General features: G+C 45.2%; 1 long non-coding RNA gene across 1 annotated transcript; it reads right to left on the minus strand.

The window, feature by feature from the left end:
- Window positions 1–768: 768 nt before the first annotated feature.
- LOC123087969 (uncharacterized) lies at window positions 769–3,179 on the minus strand. The gene is made up of 3 exons (XR_006441624.1): window positions 2,324–3,179; window positions 1,554–1,693; window positions 769–1,428 (listed from the first exon to the last, which is right to left on the minus strand). It is a non-coding gene; the product is annotated as an uncharacterized lncRNA (long non-coding RNA).
- Window positions 3,180–15,589: the final 12,410 nt, after the last annotated feature.

Genomic DNA, 15,589 nt, shown 5'->3' on the forward strand with positions numbered 1-15,589 from the left:
ATTTCAGAAATTTATCTTTCCATTCCTTCTTCCTATCCTTCATGTAGAGACTATACTGCTTTACTTCAGACAAGTTTTCTTTAAAACCAAATGAATTAGGACTTGCATTTTAGTTTAAAGTTTATGTGCCTAATTTAAAGTTTAATTTCCCAGTAGATTTTGAATGTCTTTTCTTGGTTCTCTACCAGAAAACACACTACTCCATTTTCTGGTGATACTTATCTGGTGATCACAAGATATAAATCCACTATTACCAGTACCATTATCTGGTGATCACAGAACCATTTGAAAATGATCAAAATGTACTCCTTTTCAGTTAATATAGAGTACTGAAACTGAAAATGTGCATACTGAAACTGAAACTGATCAAATGGAGTACAAAACCATTTGAAAACGACCAAGATGATCAAAATGGTCAAATGGAGTACTCCTCAATTAACGTAGAGTAGTTACAGTAATTATCATATCATCTTGCCCTCTTTAATAGTCAATCAACTGTCACTAATCGAGTGTTGTTTACTCCAACAATTATCTTATTTTTAATTGTCACTCCTACAAGCATTTCTTTCTCTTCTCTTTCTGGCTAATCACTCCACACAATTTAAAGATCATTCAAGTTCCTTTTGCAAATTCAAGTTTTTGTAATGAACTACTTATAAGATGGAGTATGTTCCTTTTGCCTCCCTTGTTAAGCAGTAGTTGTAGAGTACTCCTTTTCAAGATGTCACCAAGAGTGGCTCTGAAGCTGAGTTATCACCAAGAGGGGTCGGCACAGATTTGTCACCTCTTCAAGCGTCATGGCATGTCGGCGCTTGTCACCTCTTCTGGGCCAAAATCTAACTTTGAATCATGCGACCAGGTTAGGATGTGAATTCTGTTCCGTCAGCACTATTTTATCATGTATGATATTTTCTCATTCTTTCCCAGAACTTGTCTCTTTCCTTGTTTTGGAACTGATGTTTTTTATATGGTTGCTTGACAGTATGAGCCAGAGCTATTTCCTGGTTTGATTTCTCCTGGGTGTACTATGCTTTCTAGTGCCTGATCTGATGGCAAGAATACTGTGTCGACGGTCAACCTGGACTGTAAATTGGATCTGAAAGCAATAGCTCTCCAGGCATGCAATGCAGAGTATAACCGCAAGGTAAAATCATTATCCTAAGGCATTCATAATGATGTTTGATTTTTTTTCTCTTATTGGGCTCGTGATGCTATATTTCTGAAAACATCCAAAATTTTATCACTTTGCTAGCATCCAGTTTGATGAAGCTACTACACATCGAATCATCCAGCCTAACGTAGTGAAGTCACTGCCCTTATATAAGAGAAAAACATATGTTGGAATCGACCCCTGGTTGGTCGGAAAAGACACGTTGATTGTCATCAGTATAAGACCCACAGCTACTGTCAAAGATTTGCCAAATCAACCTGAACACCAAATACAGACACTTGACTTGATCAGCAGCAGAGTTATGAATGCAAGTTATCTTAGCACTTGCTTACTGAAGCTAAACTCTATTGCCTGGAGGGAAGAAGAGTTCGTATAGTCATACATGTACAGGGATTATCTTCCAAATCTGCTTGTTTGCATAGACCCAATTAGATTTCCCGGAAGCTCGCACCCAGATTTTGTTATCCACATCGGTTGATCCTTGCATACTACCCCTCACGGTTGATGCGATGAATCTGAGACCTAGTATGCAATTACAATGGGTGGAATCATTTAAATTACTTGTTTCACATATGACGCAAAGTGCTAAATATCAAAACATACGGGCATCATGCTTATATAAAACGACAAGTAAATCACACGAGTACGTAGGACTGTAGGAGGTACCTAAAACAGCTAGTAAATCACACAAGTATCCTTTAATGACACAGGAGGTGGTACCATAACTACGACGTGAGAGTTATGGTCATCTTAATTCACATCGGAAAAATGACCAAATATCTCTACTTCAGTGAAGATGCAATCCTACGTATAATCTAGAGTTATGGTCACTGTCGTACAATGGTGCAATTATGTACTCCACTAACTACCACTTCATTAATAGAGTTACAGTTTTTATTCAGTAAAATATTGGTTGTACTAAAAAGGAGTAATCAATAAAAATAAAGATTAATCCCACTCCTAGCAGAGCTAAAAGAGAGTAAACTCAGAAATATCAACTTATAATGCACAATTTATCACGGATCCATCCTAAATGGCCATCTAATAAGCAACATATGTTTGCCCAAACTTTATGTTGCAACGTCCCAAATTGCCATTATATAGTACCAATAATGAGGGATGAGAAAATAAAGAATGAAGTCATGGAAATACCTCAAGTAAATAATCCAAAATATTATTCTGTATTCCTTCTAGAGAAACTGGCTTCTTCTTCAATTAAAAAAAAATCATATTTCTTGTTCAGTTGGAGCGTTCGCAATAGTAGAACTTTCTTCAGGATTATTTGTAGAGATGTACGGAATTTCTTTATCTACAGATTAATAGGCTGAAACACCAACACCATGATTTTCAGACCCTGCCAACTCTATAATTCTATAAGATCCAATACCTGCTAGATTGTTCCACAACACCAATGTCCAAGTCAATACCATATATTATCCACTGAAATGTCTGATTTAATATCATATGCAAAAACATTAGAGCAATGTGCTCTCCTTTACCCATATTGTGTACCACAGAACATTATGAACATTAGGGGAGGATTAGCCTGCAGCTATTTTAGATCGTGCACCAAATACTTGTAGTTTTCCTAAATTAGGGAGAAGAACAATGTTGAAATCCACAAGAGTCGTATAGAAATTTCTGCAATCAATATCATATCTGATCCATGTACGACAGCCTCTAAATAAGCAACATAAGTCCACAGTCCATAAGTATGTAGGCTACGCTCCAATTTGATGTATCATGCAATTTTGCAATACTCGGATAGTTTTGTAAAGCATACATATACTGCATTGGAGGGCTATAAGCTTCATTAATCTGAAAATATGTAGACCGCAGCTGAGATCGTAACTTAGTGACACAACACATGGTATGATAGCTAAAGGAGAGGCTATCAATTGTCATTTTTTTGCACTGATGTGCTAGTAGAAAAACACCATTGATTCGATTTGATGTGTGAAGTCACCTGTCGACTCGGCTTGCCATTGATTCTGCGCCTATTCCCTGGCTTCCTGAAATAAGATTTCCCAGCGTCGGATCAGTTCAAAGAAAAGGCAGATAGAAAAACCAACAGAGAGAAGAGCCCATCTGAATGTGATCACTTGCCTTGCCGAGAGCATTGAGCTTCCCTAGCACCAGCTCAGGAGAATCCGACATGGAGGGCCTCCTCTTGGGGGAGGCAGCTGTGTCGCCGACGCCGGCCGTCGGAGACCAGCAAGGAGGGCTCCTTCTCCTTGGGCCTCCTGCTCATGGTGCGTGAGCCGTGCAGCTCATCGAGCTCTTCTCCTGCACATACAGTTTAAGCTTCAATTCAAATCAGCTTCAGAAGCTGCAAGACAGAACATGTTCAGTTCAGGTGTGCAGAGTACATACAGGTGGAACCGGCCCTTTGGGATCTTGTTCTGTGGAGGAGGAGGTGGATTGCCCTGTCGGCGACGAAGCTCCAGCCGTGTGTCACCAGCCTGGGCATGATGATGGTACTCTTCTTGACCAACGCCGAGCTCCGCGCTGGCGAGGGCCGCTCCTTGACGGGCGTCTTCTCGAAGTTGAGCGCGATGGGCCTGACAACCTTCTTGGCAGGCTCGGGCGTGCCGACAACGAGCGGGTGGTGCCTCAGGATGTGCGTGGTGCCGACCACGACGGGGACGGGGGGACCCCGGGTCGAGGCGGCGACTCCGCTTCTGGACGGTTGGTGTCGTCGCGGAGGAGCGGCCGTGCGGGAGGACCGGAGGAGGTGGGGACTGGGGAGCGGAGTGTACAGAGGCCGGCGGCGGAGACGTCTGGACGCAACATGCTGCCCCTCATCTCTTCCCTCGTGCGGCGGCTAGGGTTTGCGGAGGGAGGGTGTGCGTTGCCTCGCTCCGTCGCTCGTGGGTTTTTTCTCGTTGGTTTTCTTTCGTAGGTTTTCTTTCGTAGGTTTTTTTTCGACGTGCAGGCCTCGCTCGCTACCTAAGGCATCGCTACCTCCATGGGGGGGCATCACTCGACGGTCCAGGAGAAAATCGTTGGGAGGTGGGAGGTGGGAGGAGGTACCAAAATAGGTACCAAAAAAAACCGGGCGAGGTGGGACAAAAATAAAACCCGGAACGCGACCTACCAACTGAGACATTAGGAGTTTAGATTATCCACTGAAATGTCTGATTTAATATCATATGCAAAAACATTAGAGCAATGTGCTCTCCTTTACCCATATTGTGTACCACAGAACATTATGAACATTAGGGGAGGATTAGCCTGCAGCTATTTTAGATCGTGCACCAAATACTTGTAGTTTTCCTAAATTAGGGAGAAGAACAATGTTGAAATCCACAAGAGTCGTATAGAAATTTCTGCAATCAATATCATATCTGATCCATGTACGGCAGCCTCTAAATAAGCAACATAAGTCCACAGTCCATAAGTATGTAGGCTACACTCCAATTTGATGTATCATGCAATTTTGCAATACTCGGATAGTTTTGTAAAGCATACATATACTGCATTGGAGGGCTATAAGCTTCATTAATCTGAAAATATGTAGACCGCAGCTGAGATCGTAACTTAGTGACACAACACATGGTATGATAGCTAAAGGAGAGGCTATCAATTGTCATTTTTTTGCACTGATGTGCTAGTAGAAAAACACCATTGATTCGATTTGATGTGTGAAGTCACCTGTCGACTCGGCTTGCCATTGATTCTGCGCCTATTCCCTGGCTTCCTGAAATAAGATTTCCCAGCGTCGGATCAGTTCAAAGAAAAGGCAGATAGAAAAACCAACAGAGAGAAGAGCCCATCTGAATGTGATCACTTGCCTTGCCGAGAGCATTGAGCTTCCCTAGCACCAGCTCAGGAGAATCCGACATGGAGGGCCTCCTCTTGGGGGAGGCAGCTGTGTCGCCGACGCCGGCCGTCGGAGACCAGCAAGGAGGGCTCCTTCTCCTTGGGCCTCCTGCTCATGGTGCGTGAGCCGTGCAGCTCATCGAGCTCTTCTCCTGCACATACAGTTTAAGCTTCAATTCAAATCAGCTTCAGAAGCTGCAAGACAGAACATGTTCAGTTCAGGTGTGCAGAGTACATACAGGTGGAACCGGCCCTTTGGGATCTTGTTCTGTGGAGGAGGAGGTGGATTGCCCTGTCGGCGACGAAGCTCCAGCCGTGTGTCACCAGCCTGGGCATGATGATGGTGCTCTTCTTGACCAACGCCGAGCTCCGCGCTGGCGAGGGCCGCTCCTTGACGGGCGTCTTCTCCTCGAAGTTGAGCGCGATGGGCCTGACAACCTTCTTGGCAGGCTCGGGCGTGCCGACAACGAGCGGGTGGTGCCTCAGGATGTGCGTGGTGCCGACCACGACGGGGACGGGGGGACCCCGGGTCGAGGCGGCGACTCCGCTTCTGGACGGTTGGTGTCGTCGCGGAGGAGCGGCCGTGCGGGAGGACCGGAGGAGGTGGGGACTGGGGAGCGGAGTGTACAGAGGCCGGCGGCGGAGACGTCTGGACGCAACATGCTGCCCCTCATCTCTTCCCTCGTGCGGTGGCTAGGGTTTGCGGAGGGAGGGTGTGCGTTGCCTCGCTCCGTCGCTCGTGGGTTTTTTCTCGTTGGTTTTCTTTGGTAGGTTTTCTTTCGTAGGTTGTTTTTCGACGTGCAGGCCTCGCTCGCTACCTGAGGCATCGCTACCTCCACGGGGGGCATCACTCGACGGTCCAGGAGAAAATCGTTGGGAGGTGGGAGGTGGGAGGAGGTACCAAAATAGGTACCAAAAAAAACCGGGCGAGGTGGGACGAAAATAAAACCCGGAACGCGACCTACCAACTGAGACATTAGGAGTTTAGATTCGTTGGTTCATTGTTTCCGTGATGATTGATTGATTTTTCTGTCGAACAGGTGGAGGTGTATTTGGAGATGCCGAGCCACCCACACCTGCTGCAATGGTAGCCATTCTCTTGGCAAGCTAAGCTCCTGAATGTGAGTAGGAAGTCATGCTCCTGTTTGTGCGTGATGGGTTTGCGGCAAGGGCGACGAACTTCAGAGTACAGAGACAGGTTTTGTACTTTGTTCTTCAGGATTTGTTCCATCTTCATATTTCCTTCTTATAAAAGGGTCACATTAATCGAACACAACCAATCGAAATCAGTCCTCTCATGATTTTCGTTTCAGCCATAACCCATGGACTGATCGAGCCAAAAAGGATCCCATCGCATCGATTGATTCGATTCATGTCTCAATAGCTCCCGCCGTGCATCCTACACCCGTTTCTCATCTCCCCCACGTATATTTAATTATTTATGACTTTTAATACACAAGCGCATATAGGAATCCAAGTAAATAGCAACGGCAATTATTAGCAGGTTACAGATCTTTTGCCTTTGTCTTCCTCCCACCTTAATGTGAGACGGTTCTCCACCACTATTAAAGCCCTCTGCTGAAACTGCTCTACAGGTCCAACATTTCAGCGTCGGTTCATTCATCTCTTTAATTTGAGTCACGAGGACATGTGTACATCACCCCTGGGCCACCAATTTGTAGTTAGAAACATGTATGTAGTGTGATCATCATCTGATGCGCCGGCCTTCTCTGCGTTGTCTGTCACCTCAATTCATGATGATCCAACATATGTATCTGCATGAATAAAAATATATCTTTTGGATGTTTTATATTTTATAGACAGCGAGAATGTGGACAAATATTATTCGCATATATTCTAATTTTATTCTTGATAAATTTAACACTATATATTCCAGCAGCAACGAGCGGGGTATTATCTAGTTTCTTAAGAGATGGAGTATGCTGTATTCAATTCAATACAATTACTCCCGAGTATAACCAATGGAATCAACCATCAGCCTAAAGCAGCGTCATGTAAACCAGTGCATGAACTGCCCACACCGATGACCCGTTTCTCATCCTCGTGTTGCTCACTAGCTGTAGCAGGTCGCCGACGACGGGGCCCATGGCCTCCGAGACCAGCTCCAGCCCCATGGTCCAAACAAACACAGTTCGGGGAGAACTTACCACCATGATGGCGTGCAAATTCATGTAGAGAGCACGCCAATGAACTGTTGCAGTTCATGTCACCGTTCTGTTGATTTCAGTGGCGGAAACGTACGGGGCCGGCAAGGAGAGTGGTTTTTCTAGCGGTCCCGGTCTACCGCGTACGCGGATGCCACATGATATAGCGATTAGATTCGTGCAGTATTCGGCAGTCAACATGTATAGGATAGGTTGTGTACGGTCCGGTTTCGGTTTCTACCGCGTACGCTGATGCCACATGATATAGTATATAGCGATGAGATTCGCAGATGCGGATTTTTGGGACATGCGGCCACGCGCTGCCGATATCCAGTCCGTCCGCCCAAGCGTTGCGATTCCTACATTTATTAGGTCGTCTGGCAATACGAAGCCGCGTGATTCACATCGATGAGAATACATATCGTTATACGCCGCGCGTATGGCCCATGCCGCATTTAAGTTTCGTATGAATACGCGAGCGAGACAGACCCCGGTCCAGGAATAAATGTTTCTGGGTCGGGTGCCAGGTTGGCGTGATTGGAGCGTCCGGTCCGGTGAACTCAGTGCACATCTAGCTTCCACCTCCCGCGCTCCGGTCGTCAGCAGAGTGTGTAGATGGAGTCCGCGGAGACGGAGACCAGGTTAGGCAAAATCTATCTGCTTGTGTTCTTAGCATTCCCCATCTAGTTCATGGTTACCCAGGGGATTTATGTCTCGTTTCTTCTGATTCCACAGCTTGTTGCTGCGTGGTTCGGGATCTGGGCCATCCAATGACTCGACCGAGCTGCCGATCTCACCGGATTCGCCGGGTTTTGCAAGCCATCCTGGATCCATGGGCCCGGTGCGAGAGGTCGTCGAAGATGACCCGAGCGGCCGATTCGCAGACTTACTGGATACAGTTGAAGGTGCTCTCCCAGACGGCAGTGATTCAGATGAGAAAAAGGCCAGCAGGGCGGAAAACATGTACTCCCTCCGTTCCTAAATATAAGTCTTTGTAGAGATTTCACTATGGAACATATACGGATGTATCTAGATGCATTTTAGAGTATAGATTCACTCATTTTACCCCGTATGTGGTCCATAGTGGAATCTCTCCAAAGACTTATATTTAGGAACGGAGGGAGTATGTAGCGATGGACGACAAGATTGGCTGGGTTAGCAGGTATGTGCTATTGCTTGCATCTTTGTTTCATCTCGGGCTAGCGTGCTGGTCTGATTGAATTGTTTGTGTCCATGGTTCAGGAAACGGAGGGATGCCATGCCAGACGAGAGATCAACAAGTGCAGACAGGGTCACCGCGCTGGAAAAAGCACTAACCGGGTTTGCGGATAGGGATTCAGAAACAGTTGTGACCCCGTCAGTCGGGCTGACATTTGATTCAATAATCGAAGCATACAAGTTCTACAACCTGTACTCTTGGGAAACTGGATTTGGGGTTCGTTATGCAAAGAGCAGGACTAATGTAAAAAGGGACAAAATGCATGCAGGAGTTCGTCTGCTGCTGCTCGGTACTCCCTTCGTCCGGGTTTATTAGACCTAAAGACAACTTCTTTTAGACCAAGACACATAATAATTTGCTCACATTAATTCTTCAATTCCACTCTCAATGCACTCTCTCACATGCATGCAGCCAATGAAAAAGCACGCATGAAGTGTATTAATTTCCCATTCATGGCACCAACAACAATGGCTTTCAATGCAACTAATGAATGGGTTGCATGCATGCACCTTTCCAAAGCGAGGGCTTATAAAAAGGGACATGCTTGTGATGCTAAGAGGCCTAATAAGCCCGGACGGAGGGAGTATGTTTTAGCTTCCCCCCGTAAGCAATGCTTGAATCAGTTAACTTTTTTTAAAACTGTATCTCTAAATACATTTTGGGTTGCTTATGTTTTGCAGGGCAAGCCAAAAGAAGCAAATTCGAAATCTTCACGATGCCAATGCCAGGCCATGATAAGGCTTCTATGAACTGATGATGAAGGATGGTACATCAACGAATTCAGGTCCAATCACAACCACCCCATGCTGAACACTTGTGCTGAGAAGTTGCATTTCCCCTCGCATAGACATATTGACAAATACACATGAGAGATGGTTTCCCAACTGAGACAGAACAATGTAAACCTGAGCAAAGTTTATAGTATAATCACAACATTTTTTGGTAGAATTGAGAATGTGCCATTCACCAAGAGATGTTTAAGGACTCTGTGCGGAAAGCTCAGCAGAGAGAAGGCTGATGATGATGTGCAAAAGACAATGGCTATTTTTTCAGAAATGAAAGCACAGGATGGCGAGTTCACGTACAATGTTCAGGTAGATGATGAGAGTAGGATACAGACGCTTATGTGGACAAACGGTCGTAGCAAAACACAGTACCATCACTTTGGTGATGTAGTCACGTTTGACACAACATACAAAACAAACCTTTATGATATGCCTTTTGGGCTGTTTGTGGGGGTGAATAATCATTTCCAGAGTGTGCTTTATGCGGGGGGTTTTGATGCGAGATGAGACTGAGGATACATTTAAATGGATTTTCGATGAATTTGTGAAGATGATGGGTGGTAAAAAACCAATTACAATTTTAACAGGTAATGGGATCATCTACCAAACGTAAAATCTGTTTATATCGTTTGAAGTCCCGCAAACTAGTTTCATGACCTTTTATGTTTCCTTGGCGGATCAAGTAAGAGCAATGGAAAAGGTGATCAAGGAGGCTTATCCCGATTCGACACATCGCTGGTGCAAATGGCACGCCCTGAAGAAGGCTAAAGAAAACCTGGGTGCTCATTACACCAAGAAGTCAGATTTCAGGGCTGAATTCCATAAGTTTGTTCATGAGATGCTGACTATTGGTGAATTTGAAGACGGCTGGGCAGCACTGCTTGACAGATATTCACTGAAAAACAATCCATATCTCACGCAGATATACGAGACTAGGTAGAAATGGGCAAAACCTTACTTTGCCGGGAAATTTTGTGCTAGGCAAACCAACACTGGCACGAGCAAAAGTGCAAACCACATGTTGAAGCAGTATGCCCCTCCGTCTTGTTCAATGAATCTATTTGTCAAACAATACAGCAAGCTCCAGTTGACCGAAAACAGGAGGAAGGATTTCAAGAGAAACGTACAAGACTGGTAAACAATGTCCCAACGAAATCTCATAATATCTGAATTGTCTATTAACCATGCCCTAACTCATCGCATATGTGAAATCATCTGTTTCTCTCAAGCAGGCTCGCGCTATGCTCAAGGTGAATACCGCTCTTGAAGTCCACGCGAGCAAGATATATACCAGGAAGATGTTTGACATTTTTGGGGGGATACTGTATGAATCTGGAAGATATGATGGCGAAGAAATCATAGCAAAGCAAAAGTACATAGTGACACACCAGAAAACTGAGCACCATGAAAAGTGGTTTAAGTGCCGTTTTGAGGTTAATGTGACTGACAACCTTGGTTACTTTTCGTGCATATGTGGCATGTTCGAGCACATGGGCATGGTTTGCTGTCATTCGTTGCAGGTTAGTCTTGTGCGTCCAGATTACGATCTAGATAAAATGAAATGTGTGTTTTTGCGAGCAACATTTTCATGCTCTCCTTGTTGGGAAGGTGATGGTTTTGCTACATCTGAAGCAGATACCTCCCAGGCACATTTTGAAAAGATGGAGCATACACGGTAGAGACAATCTGCTTGGGCACCTGAAGCACTATCGACAAGACATGGGGCCGCCGGATGCACCCACTTTCATGCATTCTGCTCTGTACATCACCACGCTGGAGGTTGCAAACATGGGCGATAGGAACCCGACAGCTTTTGAGTTTATGATGTTGGGCCTAGTTGAACTGAGAACAAGAGGCGCTGAGGTATGTGCGTTCAACGATGGGATGGGGGTCGTTGAGCAGCAGGTCTCCAACAATGCAGATCCCAGAGGTCCGAAGTTCAAGACAATTTCCTCTGTAAGAAGTTTGGAAGGCAATCGAACCAAATCACGTCATGCCACGGCGGTGTCCGTGCATCCTCCAATGAGTCAGGCCTCTGAAGCATCATGCCCGAATGGTGATGGGTACAATTTAGATTTCTCCGAGGCCGCATCACGCCTAATGACCAATGCTGAAGAAGAATTTCTTGCACCGGAAAGAAACAACAAACGAGGCCGACCAACTACCAGCCGTGACAAAGCTCCTTATGAGAAGGACAACGCAAAAAGGTCTAGGTTCTTGTCGGATTTCGGTTTCCGGCAGACCTTTAAGGTTCGAACTCTGGGGTGCGCGCGGAGATCACTCCCCCTATCAACTCATGTCTTGTCGCCTCGCAAGGGATCTAAACTACACGAAGAACAACACAAGGGACAAGAGGTTTATACTAGTTCGGGCCACCATTGTGGTGTAATACCCTACTCTAGTTTGTGATGTGGTGGATTGCCTCAGGGGCTGATGATGCACAATACAAAGGAAGAACTGCCTCGCGAGGGGAGGAGTTCTTGTGCTGGTGGTTCTGGCTAGGCTCGATCGGTCTCTTCCATATTAGGATCCCATGCCTCTATGCTATGGTGGCTAGCCCTATTTGTAGAGCGAGGCCCTGGTCCTCTTTCCAAATATTGAGCGGAAAGGGCGCCAACAATTGGCCATTTTAAAGGGGAACATCTAGTACACTTATCATGACTAAAGTTGGTCCTTGCCTGCCAAAGACTCTGATGATGACGGCGGCTTGGGCTCCACGATGACCTCCATCCTGCCGTTCTGCTGGTCTTGGTCTTGTTGCACCAAAATGATTGCCTTTGCTTGATACCCTTGCCTGCGCTTGCCCCCTTTGCACCAAAGAGGAAACAAGGACTCTGTGCAGGCCGGCGCCCGCCTGGCTGCGGTCGTCATGACTTGCGTCATGGGCACCTCGTGAGGTACCCCGCCTTGATCTCTCCGCCTTCTCGCAAGCCAGCCTGACGAGGCTGCTCCTGGAGAAGCTTCCTATCGTCCGCCCCGCGAGGTTTGGCCCTTCGCGAGGGTCTTGAGCTTGTGTTGACGAAGATGGGCCGCACTGGGCCACTCCTTGAGCCACGCCGCAGGCCGCAGGCAGGCAAGTCTGGGTACCCCCGTTCCCAGAACGCCAACAGTTCTGTTCCATCTGCAGGGGCAAAAGGCACAAATCCAGCACTTGCCCTGATATAGAGGCGACGCCCCGAAAAAGGAAAGGAAGGTGGGCACATGTGGCAAATGCGGGGTTCCAGGGCATCGAAGGATGACTTGCAGCAAGCCTCTCGTGTCGACAATGGACGGTGTCCCTCCTTCGCATTAGATAATAATGTGCTTTGCTGATTCCACCGTGTACCGCCCGCTTATGTATGGGGTAATGTTGTATGAGCGTCTTTATTTGCGCGTTATCGAACCCCCGGTGTTCAGATAATTTTCATTCAGCTTGATAAAATGTTGTACGTGTGCCAAGCTGGCTGTGCTGTTTTCAGATGTATGGTTGTTCCCTGTTTCGAAATGTAGACAGAAGTTCATAAAATTCAATGTACTTCAGAGTATTAATGACAGATTTTATGCACCTGAGCCATGTGTGGGGGCACGTTTTCAAAATTCGAAAACTGCCGCGCGCTGTCCCCGTATCTATTTAACATTACATAGCTTAGACGGGAGATGTCACACGCTCGGAAGCCATGTCAAGCTCTTGCTCTGCGTACTAGAGAGAGAGAGAGAGAGAGAGAGAGAGAGAGAGAGAGAGAGAGAGAGAGAGAGAGAGAGAGAGAGAGAGAGAGAGAGAGAGAGAGAGAGAGAGAGAGAGAGAGAGAGAGAGAGAGAGAGAGAGAGAGAGAGAGAGAGAGAGAGAGAGAGAGAGAGAGAGAGAGAGAGAGAGAGAGAGAGAGAGAGAGAGAGCAGCATCCTTTGCCCGGGGACACCATAGGTGTGGCTACATTCTCTTCTCGCAAGCCCCGTTCCTCCCTCTCCAGCTCATTTTTTATTCTTTATGTGTGCAGCACGAGCTTCCTTCAGGTAGCACCGATGGGCAGTTTGCAGTACAGGCCATAGTTTCTGTCAAAAAAATTTAAGCTCGCGATATGCTGTAATGCTAGATCTTGGGCTAGTCTTTCTGCACAACATCCCTTCACTTGTGAAAACTCATATCCGTTGCATGCTATGATTTATGTACAGCCGAGTGAGAATGATAGTAAAGAGGACGAGAGCGTGCCAGCCTCCACAGTACAAGCTTATGATTTGACCGAAGGATTTGGGGAGAATGATCCAATTGCTTGTCTCGAACTGTTTTTTTTTTTTTGAGGGATGCTTGTCTCGAACTGGTTTTTTTTTTTGAGGGATCTCGAACTGGTGGAAGAGATAGAACCTGAACCGGCTATCGACCGTCTCTTCACTGCTGTGTTGTACAAGCGCCCCTGGGCCTCATGGGAGGACGAGGATGAGGTTGACAACCTTGCGTGTAAGAGGCCCAAGTTCTTGTAAGGCCAAGTAGGCCGTTGCAATGATTTGCATGCGTGCTGCGGAGTATCCACGTACCATCAAATAAAAACGTTGAAGTGTGCGGCATTTGTGCGTGTGGTATTTCTGAAATAATTATTTTAGTTTTGGTGGCTATTTTTTTATTCACTTGCATAATGCGTTTGCTACAATGAACAAACTCGTGGTCCATGATGTTGACAAAAGAGAAATGTCTTTTTGTTGATTTTCGTTGTGAGTGTAGAATATTATCGATAAAGGGAAAAAAAATCCCGATAGGGGGTAGATCAAAAATTTGTATGTTCTGTCCATTTTATGAGGCGGCATTATTTTAAACGAATTAACGAGAATTACCCATCTCATTCTAACATTTTCTGTTTTATTTTAAATCATCTGCTACCCCATGAGCGTTGCCATGGGTTTAATTGTTTTGAACGTTTTAGCTGCTCTCCATGATAATGGGTGGGAAAATGTTTCTGAAGATGGGGGATTGGAATTTTTTGAAATGGGTGTAATTTATAGTCGAAAGAGAAGAAACCAACTTAGCAATTAGTTTCATCGTCTGGTGCTAGTATTTCATCGTCTGCTGCTATCTTGTATGATTAAATCTATCGAACTAGTTTGCTTGGCCATATCTCCGGTTTATGAATGTATGCAAATCTGCTTCATCTTTGATTGACTTTTGCTGTTCAATGGAAAAAGAACATGCTTCATCTTTTATCAATAAGCATGATCCGCTGGTTCCACCCATTTAGAAAAAAAACATGGCCCACCGAAAACATTTGACAAAGTTGATCTGCCGATTTGGAAAACTTGTCAAACTCTAACTCATTCATATAATTGTTATCATCCACCAAAAAAACTTATAATTGTTCTCGTCCACTAAAAACTTTATTCAAAGTTGTTCTACCGATTTGGAAAACTTGAAAAACTCTAACTCATTCATATAATTGTTTTCGTCCACCGAAAACTTTATTCAAAGTTGATATACCGATTTGGAAAACTTGAAAAACTCTAACTCATTCATATAATTGTTTTCGTCCACCGAAAACATTCGACGAAGTTGGTCTACAGATTTGGGAAACTTGTCATGCGTAGTACTTCACGTGAAAAAACCCGAGGGATATTACTCCATGGTTTTTTCTCGTATCATGATCAATGAAAAGAACCAACTTCGGTAATTGAGTCGGCTGCAAGGGTTTGAGTGATTCGATCCTAGGATCAGTTCCTTCTGTTCATCATGTTTCAAAACATGTTTTCGTCCATTTCGGAATCCATAAAACCCATGGGTTTGCAGAAAACAAGCACGATTGGGAAATCTGGTGAGTTTTCTCTCCTATGTCAATTATTGATGAAGAAACCAATTTTTTGGAGTGGGTGTAATTTAGAGTCGAAAGTGAAGAAACCATTTTTTCAAGCCAGTTATAACCACGACGTCTCGTCATTCACCTGTGGGGAAAGGTGAAACCTTTTTATTTTATTATGCGTGTAAAACCTTTTTAATTATTTTATTTTATTTTATTACTTCATTATTTTATTTTATCAGTTCAACGGATATGTAGAAGAATATCTCTAAAACAATGTTCTCACCCTAATGAGGGGGCATGTTTTGCCAAAGGAAATGAGTTATCTCAGATAGAGAAAAAAGACAGATTCCTAGCGCCCCATGCGTCGTGCTCTGCTTTTCCTTTGGTCATCCAGGACGGACTCGATCATGATTTGATCAGCGACGCTCAACGCGAGTGATGTGGGCAGGGCGTGGGAACAGTATGGCTATTTTTGAATTGCCACCGGGTACATTGTGGATAGACGTATAGACAACTCGCCCCAGTCATAGTCATGGCTACTTTGCTTGTGCTCCCGTTGGTTTCTTCGATGGGTCTCGGCTCATAAAGTTCCACCCCACTTTATAAATGATACTGCTGTAATAACAGCGAGTTATAGCCCAGCTGCTTCTTTTTTTATGTCGAGTGGTGCA

The sequence above is a fragment of the Triticum aestivum genome, chromosome 4A (assembly GCF_018294505.1).
Source record: "Triticum aestivum cultivar Chinese Spring chromosome 4A, IWGSC CS RefSeq v2.1, whole genome shotgun sequence".
Lineage (NCBI taxonomy): Eukaryota > Viridiplantae > Streptophyta > Magnoliopsida > Poales > Poaceae > Triticum > Triticum aestivum.